This window comes from Amblyomma mixtum, chromosome 1 (assembly GCF_055824585.1).
Source record: "Amblyomma mixtum isolate Tamu chromosome 1, ASM5582458v1, whole genome shotgun sequence".
NCBI classification, from domain to species: Eukaryota; Metazoa; Arthropoda; class Arachnida; order Ixodida; family Ixodidae; genus Amblyomma; species Amblyomma mixtum.
In genome coordinates, this window is record NC_143012.1 from 304,904,453 (window position 1) to 304,912,383 (window position 7,931).

The window sequence follows — 7,931 nt, forward strand, 5'->3', positions numbered from 1 at the left end:
TTTAACGTGCACTGACATAGCACAGTAAATGGGCCTCTAAGATTTCGCCTCTATCGAAATTCAGCCGCCACGGCCGGGATCGAACCCGCGTCTCTCGGGCCAGCAGCCGAGCGCCGCAACCACTGAGCCACCACGGCGGGGCGTATATGCTTTCTGTTCAGCTGAGTAACATATTGACACTGATGCATAGCCAGCTATCGGGGATAGTCGAAACGATTCTTCAATCGGAATCACTAGCTCGTTGTTTCGTGCTCTAATATACAGAAAGTAAGATTCTGGCGACAGTATTCGTTCACCGTTTCGCAGGCGAGGTTTTTGGTGTGTCTGATCTTCAGTAAATCAGTTTCTCATAGTAGCAAGACAAAACTGAAAACATTAACGCTGATTCGGCTAGCCAACGTTCCGTTATCTTTTTGCAGACTAATGAAACGTGATCGGCAGTCTGTGCGAGAAAAGCTGTTGACGGATGCTAACACGTTAGGAAAGGTTTATCGAAAAAAAATCAACATTTTTTAAAGCGATAAAATTAAGATACCGGTGCTTGTGGTGCCAGACAACGCCTTCCGCAACATGTCATCTCTGTGCATAATGCTGAGCGCATATGATCTCCCGCGGAGCCTCTAGAATAAGTACGGAACACGTAGATGCAACAAAGAGGTCTATCTGCAGCATTGAACTAAGAACGACTTTGGATGTCATGCACTAATGTGCAGCAGAATGTTTGGTTTGGTTTGGTTTATGGGGTTTAACGTCCCAAAGCGACTAAGGCTATGAGAGACGCCGTAGTGCAGGGATCCGGAAATTTCGACCACCTGGGGTTCTTTAACGTGCACTGACATTGCACAGTGCACGGGCCTCTGGAATTTCTCCTCCAAAGAAATTCAGCCGCCGCGGCCGGGATCGAACCCGCGTCTCGTCAACCAAAGAACTCCTTGCGGTACAAGTAGACAGCCGCCTCGCTAACACGTTTGTCAGGCCCTTAACTCGCGATTTCCAAAGCTTCGATAATTTCGCGTTCTTTCTTTTCCCTCGCGCGTCCGATTGCCTGAGGGGCTGACAAATGGGTTAGTGAGGCGTCTATTCACTTGCACCGAGAGGAGGTGGAACTTCTTGGGTTGACGAGGTGATCCTGGTTTCTTGCCCTTCTGTTGTTGGTGCGCATGCGCTTTGTTGTTGAAGGAAGGAGGCGCTGGTGCATTAAAGATTCAGGGAGGCACTTTGTTGACCTAAAGAGCGGTGAGGCGAAAGCCTTAATGCTGCTGCTTGTGTCACTGATGTGAGCTTGCCTCTAAGAGTGGAACGCGACGACGTCTTGCAACGCTGCCAGGGTGTCCACAGAACGCCATCGCCCGTTCGGCTCTACGCATTGCTCGTCAGTAAATTGATTTCTGAGGAAAGGAAATGTATCTGTCTCGCATATCTCGGTGGTCACCTGAACCTCGCCGTAACGGAAAGGAGGAAGATGGGAGTGAACGAAGACGCCGTATTAGCTAGACGCGCCTTTGTTCATTCCGAACCATCGAGCTGGCATGGCGGAGCTGGCATGGCGTACTCCGGAGACCCTGGTTTATTCCCCAACTCGACCAATTCCCTACTGTTTTATTTATTTATATGGTCTGACTACGAAGGTTAATTAGGCTAACTAGTCTTTACCATTGTTCTAATGCCATGCATCATGTCCTGTCACTCACCTGTCAAGTGATGGAAACTCTCTAGAATGTTCGACACAATGTATATGAAACGTCTAGAAACATCTAACTATTAATGATGGTTAATGATAGTTAAGCATGACGCACATTTAGTGATACTAGTTAATGTATGGTTAGTGATAGACTTAACTAGTACACTGGTTAATTAGTGTTTGTTGAGGTACAGGCGCAGTGCAGTCACACATGCCACATCTTAACTACTAATAATTACCAATTAGTCATTTAGTCATTAAAGGTGCACTGAAGAGGAATCTGAACTTGTCTTTTTGCCGCGGGAACTCGATCTACACGTTCCGAGCTTTCTTAGAAACTGCGATATACTGCCCTGTGTGGCCGATTTCCCCAATTAAATCGAATTAACGTCCGGCTCCCGCCTTTTTTTTTTTAATTCTGCCTCGTACGGTAGGCGGAGTCGACCAACGCGTGGAGCGCCTTTCACCCAGTCCCGTGGCGGCTTGCCGCTCTGCCATCGGCGGAGTAATACGTTGTAGTCCGTAGTAGCAAATAGTCCGCGTGTATGTTTATTTCTGCCGGCTTATTTTGCGGCTATATTATCTGCGAATGAAACTATTTATTCATGGAAACCTAAAAAAAAAATAAACCGAAAGCAAAGCCTCCACGGGACTGGGTGAAAGGCGCTCCACGCGTTGGTCGACTCCGCCCACCGTACGAGGCAGAATTTAAAAAAAAAAGGCGGGAGCCGGACGTTAATTCGTTTTAATTGGAGAAATCGGCCACACAGGGCAATAAGTCACTGCTTCTAAGAATGCTAGGAACGTGTGGATCGAGTTCCCGCGGCAAAAAGACATGTTCAGAATCCTCTTCAGTGCACCTTTAAGTAAAGTGATGTATACATGAAATCTCTTTATATCATGTTCCGATGTCTTTCCATTGCACCCGATTAAGTAACAATTGCCTATCGATTAGCATATGCCCATATAAGACATGCATCCGAAACGCGGATACATTTTCTAACAAGTATTGGTCACGACAGTATGAGGCATTAAAGGCTTTCGCCTTAAAACCAGTTGTCTGCTCCTTCTCTCTTGTCCCGTCTATTTTGCACTCTTATTTATTTGTTCTTATAGTGTTCAGGTATATTATTCCATTCTTCTTCTGTGCAGCACATTGCATATAGAAACAAATCATAAATATCTTCATGTGCAGCGTCTGCAAAAACACACAGTCTATGCAAATAAAGAACTCACAACATGAAGGCTGCCAAAATTCAGAAGATCAAGCACAGATTAAATGAATTCTTTTTGATGGGCGAGAAATTTCTACCGACGTCCCGCTCTGGTTTATTCCTTTTTCAAAGCTGTGTGTGTGTCTTTCGCGAGCAATTAAAAAGGCTTAGCATGCAACCATTTCTTTAGGCGGGGCCTGCGCCATACGGTAGCAACAAGTAATGATATGCTGTGAACTTATTTATAAACTTTTGTTCTGATATTTGCAAAGGTACCTGATTTCAAGGCTGCTCGGTGGTGATATAACTGATGTTCCACTAATGGGGAACTTCTTCTAGCCTAGTGTATCTTTATATGGTGCGGCAGAGGTTCCTCCATTTCCTGAGAACCTACGCTGATGAGATCGCCTGAGATAAGTGAGTCTGTCTTGCGCAGCTTGCGACAAAAAATGTAGCGCAACAGACCTATCTTACTGGTATATGTTTAGCTAGGGCGTTCATGCCAAAAGTCTGAAGGAAATCCGTGCAACAAGACCAAGTTCTTTGCGCGTTATACACGGAGCTTCCAGGACACTAAAGCGCACACCATTCGCGTGATGCGATTTCTTCGCTAAGGTGAACGAATACCGACTTCAAACGCTGGATTACTGCGTTTATTTGTGTGTTTTTATCTCTTCCTGTTTCGTAAGCACACGAAACCGGCAACTGCGCATGACATTTTGCTGTTACGTATGCAAGCGTGCGCAATTCGAGAGTCTTGGCATGTGCCGCAGCCGTTTATATTGAGCAAAACATACGTCTGCCCCTCTTTACTTCTATCACTCGCTCATGAGACGAACTGCGTGCCTGTTCCTTCTATCCTACACAAAAACCGAGGAGCGGGTCGACCTTCCAATTCGGCTACCAGAGGCTTACAGAGAACAATGGCGCGCTCAATATGGCCCTTTTGAGTGTCGTTCGCCGATGACGTTGAAGCCTGGCTCTTGGGAGAAGCTGGCGGCGGCCTTTCTTTGACTGACTGGACAAGGAGGTCGAGGATATGTTATTCCGGGAATGATTGATTTCCTTCTCTTTCAATGAAAGAAGAAAGAGCTTACGCTATAAGCTTTCGTTATGACCCTGGGAATGTATGTGCGTTTACTGGCTGCTGCTTTTGTGCAGAAAAGTGCAGTTCAAGGGTGAACAGAGCCTTTAAGAGTGAGCTTCTGGGGCTCCCGTAGCAGCAGTTCTCCTTTCTAAGCACGGTCGCGAGTGTTTATAAGGCGTACAGTAAGCCGCTACTTCGCCTACATCGTACGCTTGTTCTTGAACGGGACGAACGTGCAGATGCAAAGTTTTGTTGCCAGGAATATGGCAGCCTTGGGCTGTTGAAGAGCAGACCTCACTATGCCCAATGAGGTCGCAAACTTTTTGCAGAAAAAAAGCATGATTCCGGTAGTCTTCAATGACCTTTACGATTAGCTCAGCCGCGTTAAGTGCCGCGCCCGTCCAGATGACGCTGTTTATCCAGAGTTTCACCTGGTGCAGTTTTGTTGCGAAAGCAACACTACGCGAGTCGCCGAGCCATTTCGCGCAACTGACGAAAGGCTATACTGCGCATGCGCGAGCAGTGACGTCACACTGCACACAGCTGTCGCGCCGCCACCGTCGCTGCGCGAGTGACTCAGAGGTGCCGCCGCCGCGCTCGCCAGTTGCACATGCGCAGTGGCGGCGCATAGCTAGCGTGCCGGGGCCGCCGCTGCTGCCGCGCGCTCTCCATCGCCTCTCTCTCTCCCCTTGTTTCTTTCGCAATGCTCCAGGTTTAACCAGAGCCAAACCACTGCCAATTTTTTCTTGGTGTGTGGGGCGTAGCCAAATTACAAAAACCGATTTTCAAATTTAAAGAACGCATTACATTCTAGGTTTTAACCTACCTAAGCGACGCAATAGCAATACCTTTCGCGCACTGAACCCATGAATCGAAATGGCAGCTTTCCATGATAATGCATTCATGTTTCTTTTATACAAAAAAAAAAACATTGGTCAACTAAATGCACCTTGAAGATCAACTTTTCAAACTATAACCGGGGTCCTTTTGTGTCCACCGCAGACCACAACTGCTCAGGTCCTTATTGTTGGAGGTTTTATAGTGAACCTCGCAAGTCCGGTTACCTTTTTTAACCTTTGGATTCGAATAGCGGATTTCTGCATAGTGAGCCGCGGATTTACCTCCTGAATGAAAGTAATCTCAAGTTATTTTTACTATCTTGAAGAAGGCATACATAACAAGGCCATGTTTTTCGCTCGAATATTTCTGCTTTGTGACTACGGTTCCGGATGAGTTCATTACAGGTGATAAATACGACTAATTATTATACCACACGTGTTGTTTTAACGCATGTTACGTTAAGACGCAGCAATTAACTAGCGTCGTTCATAAAACACGGCAAGAATTCGTGCGTTAGAAGCAAAAAAAAAAGAGTACGTAATGACGGAATTTCATTTCTTTATTCACCCGCCGGCCTTGTTCACTTTGGTTACTGAAGGTAGTGGATTTAACTTTAAAGACGAAAGATAAAATGTTGATGCGTGTTTTCTCAAAAGTCATCACGCTGATATGCCTGGTACCTAAATTGCTGCGCCTGCATTTCTTAGCGCTATGACAGAGTCTGCCTTTTTTTCACAAGCTCTCGACACCTTCGAACTCAAAACCAACGAGCAAAAGTGATCACACGTCATCGTGCAGCTCGTTTCCCGCTTAAGTCACATGCACGACTGCCTTGCAACACTTGCGAGAATTGCCACGTCCAGACATTTCCTGTAAGCATTGCCCACACACAGCGCTATAGAAAACTGGCGGGTCAGCTTTTCAGTGTTTGGGCAGCCGGTCAGATATTGCAAAGACTTCCCTATGAATCCGCAGCGTCTACTTTTTCTTTTTTACAGTCGAGCGTACTTTGGAAGATTGGTTATCATAAGGCTACGCAGCTATAAAGCCTCCACGTTGCGCTGTTGCCCTTCGGGAAAGTGCTGCTGCGGATTTTTGCATACGAGGCTTCCTGCGTGATAACGAACATATATTCTTAGCACTGTACGCTGTCTGTGCAGGAATATTAGATACTCTGAACGCCATTTTTCTTGTCAAGTCCGCGCAGAGCCTCAAAACCACCAGGAGCTTAAGGGCTGTTTCCTCTAAAAGCGTTTAGCGAAGCTTCTAGGCGTAATTTGGGGTATTTTCATCGTAAGCAGTCGCTGAATTGTCTCTGTCTTCTCCTCAAACCAGCGGACGGTTAGCTAAAAAATTTAAGCACAGCAGCCACAGTTAAAAGAAAGAAAAAATTATAGCCCACAGGAGTTTGGGAGAATTGCGAGAAGAATGTCACCTAGGTTCCGTATTCCGACAGCTGGCTACCAACTGTCGTAGGACCGACGCGAAATTTAACTGATGCTATCTGAACACAAGCCGGGGTGCCGCATTTTAAGTCATGAAACTCGCTCAAGCATAACGGAGCAATTCTTGCTGAAAACTAATATATTCTTCGCAACAGCACCATCGAGCATTAGAGATGACAATCTGTATAAGACGAAAACTTACCGATTTTTTGTATTTGCAGTGCTTTGTCGGCCGGGATGAGAGAAGTACTCAAGCACACTGAGCTGTGTTTTGTCCGCGTTCTGGTATGTGCACCGTGCAATCGACAGCGTTTTTTGCTATATGAAAAGTTACAACCACATTTGTGCAGCTGATTCAACGCGGTACAAAAACCGCACGAAGTCTTCTGGATTTAATATACAGCACGAACATAGAGTGGAGAATATGCGTATTTATTCACATATTTGGCTCGAAGTTTTAGTCGTGTGAAGGCAAAATAACTGATTTCAATAATTAGGGAGTCTAGAATATTTGCTGCAGGAGCTACATGGACGGACTAGCACGAAGCACACTTATTCAAGCTGTGAAACGCCCAAGCTGCAGAGTTAATTGGCCCTTAATTGGAAACGTATTGGGAAATACCGAATCTACGAAGGGCCAGAGTGAAACTATCCATTTGCAATATTGGGCCAATCACCTGTGTTTCTTGGGCAGGAGCGAAGGCCACAACTCGAATCCAGATCTCGGGTATTTTAGCGATTATAAGAATATTTAGGTCCGAGGGTGGGCCCATTTTCATGGGCATGGGGCTGCTGATGCTGGCCCATTTTCATCCCTGTGATTTTTTGTATTTTTTTATTGCGTAAGCAATACTGCGCTAGGTTTCGAGCCGTCGCGTAGCTCCCGGCAGTGGCCACGGTTGACCTTCAGCCGCAACGGGGTCAAACAGATGGAGCGCCGTTGCCCTAGCAACCGTTTCAGCCGCGCCCCACCAGGAGGCAGGACCGTCGCTGCACAGCCGCCGCTGCCGCGCGCCTAGTCGCGCGCTCTCGACGCATGTGTCAGAATGTGGAGAGAGGAGAGAGGAAGCGGGAAGGAAACGAGGAATAAAAACGCGCGTTCGCCTCGGGCAAAACAGTTGCTGCTTGCTTACGCAACTTGCCCGTTTTAACCAGAGTTAAACATCAGCTAATTTTTTTACTTCTAAGAGCGCTAACAGTCTTATGCACATTATTTTTTTTCCTGCACTGACATCTTGTGATACTTTAGAGGAGCAGGCAAGAAGTAACTGGCTTGATTTCTTCGAGGTTCTTGCGTCATGGTTAAAGAATACAGCTCGAAAAGACAAGGACAAACGAAGAAGTGGACAGGACTGGCACAGTACCAGTCCTGTCCACTTCTTCGTTAGTGCTTGTCTTTTCGCGCTGCATTCTTTAACCATGATCACTGACCAACAAGCCCAAACAGCCACTTTAGTTCTTGCGTCAGCCTGAATCCTGCTTTAATTTAGGCAAGGTGTCATTGTATGTTTTTCTTCGGCGTACTCGACTTTGTCTCGGCGAGAAAACAAGGCTGTCGCTGCCGCCTTTTCTTTTCATCTGGCAAAAAGCGAAAGCGCCGGAAATAGCCTTCTGGTTGGCATTGCCGACAGCGTTGCTTCGACGAACAACAGAATGAACAGGCG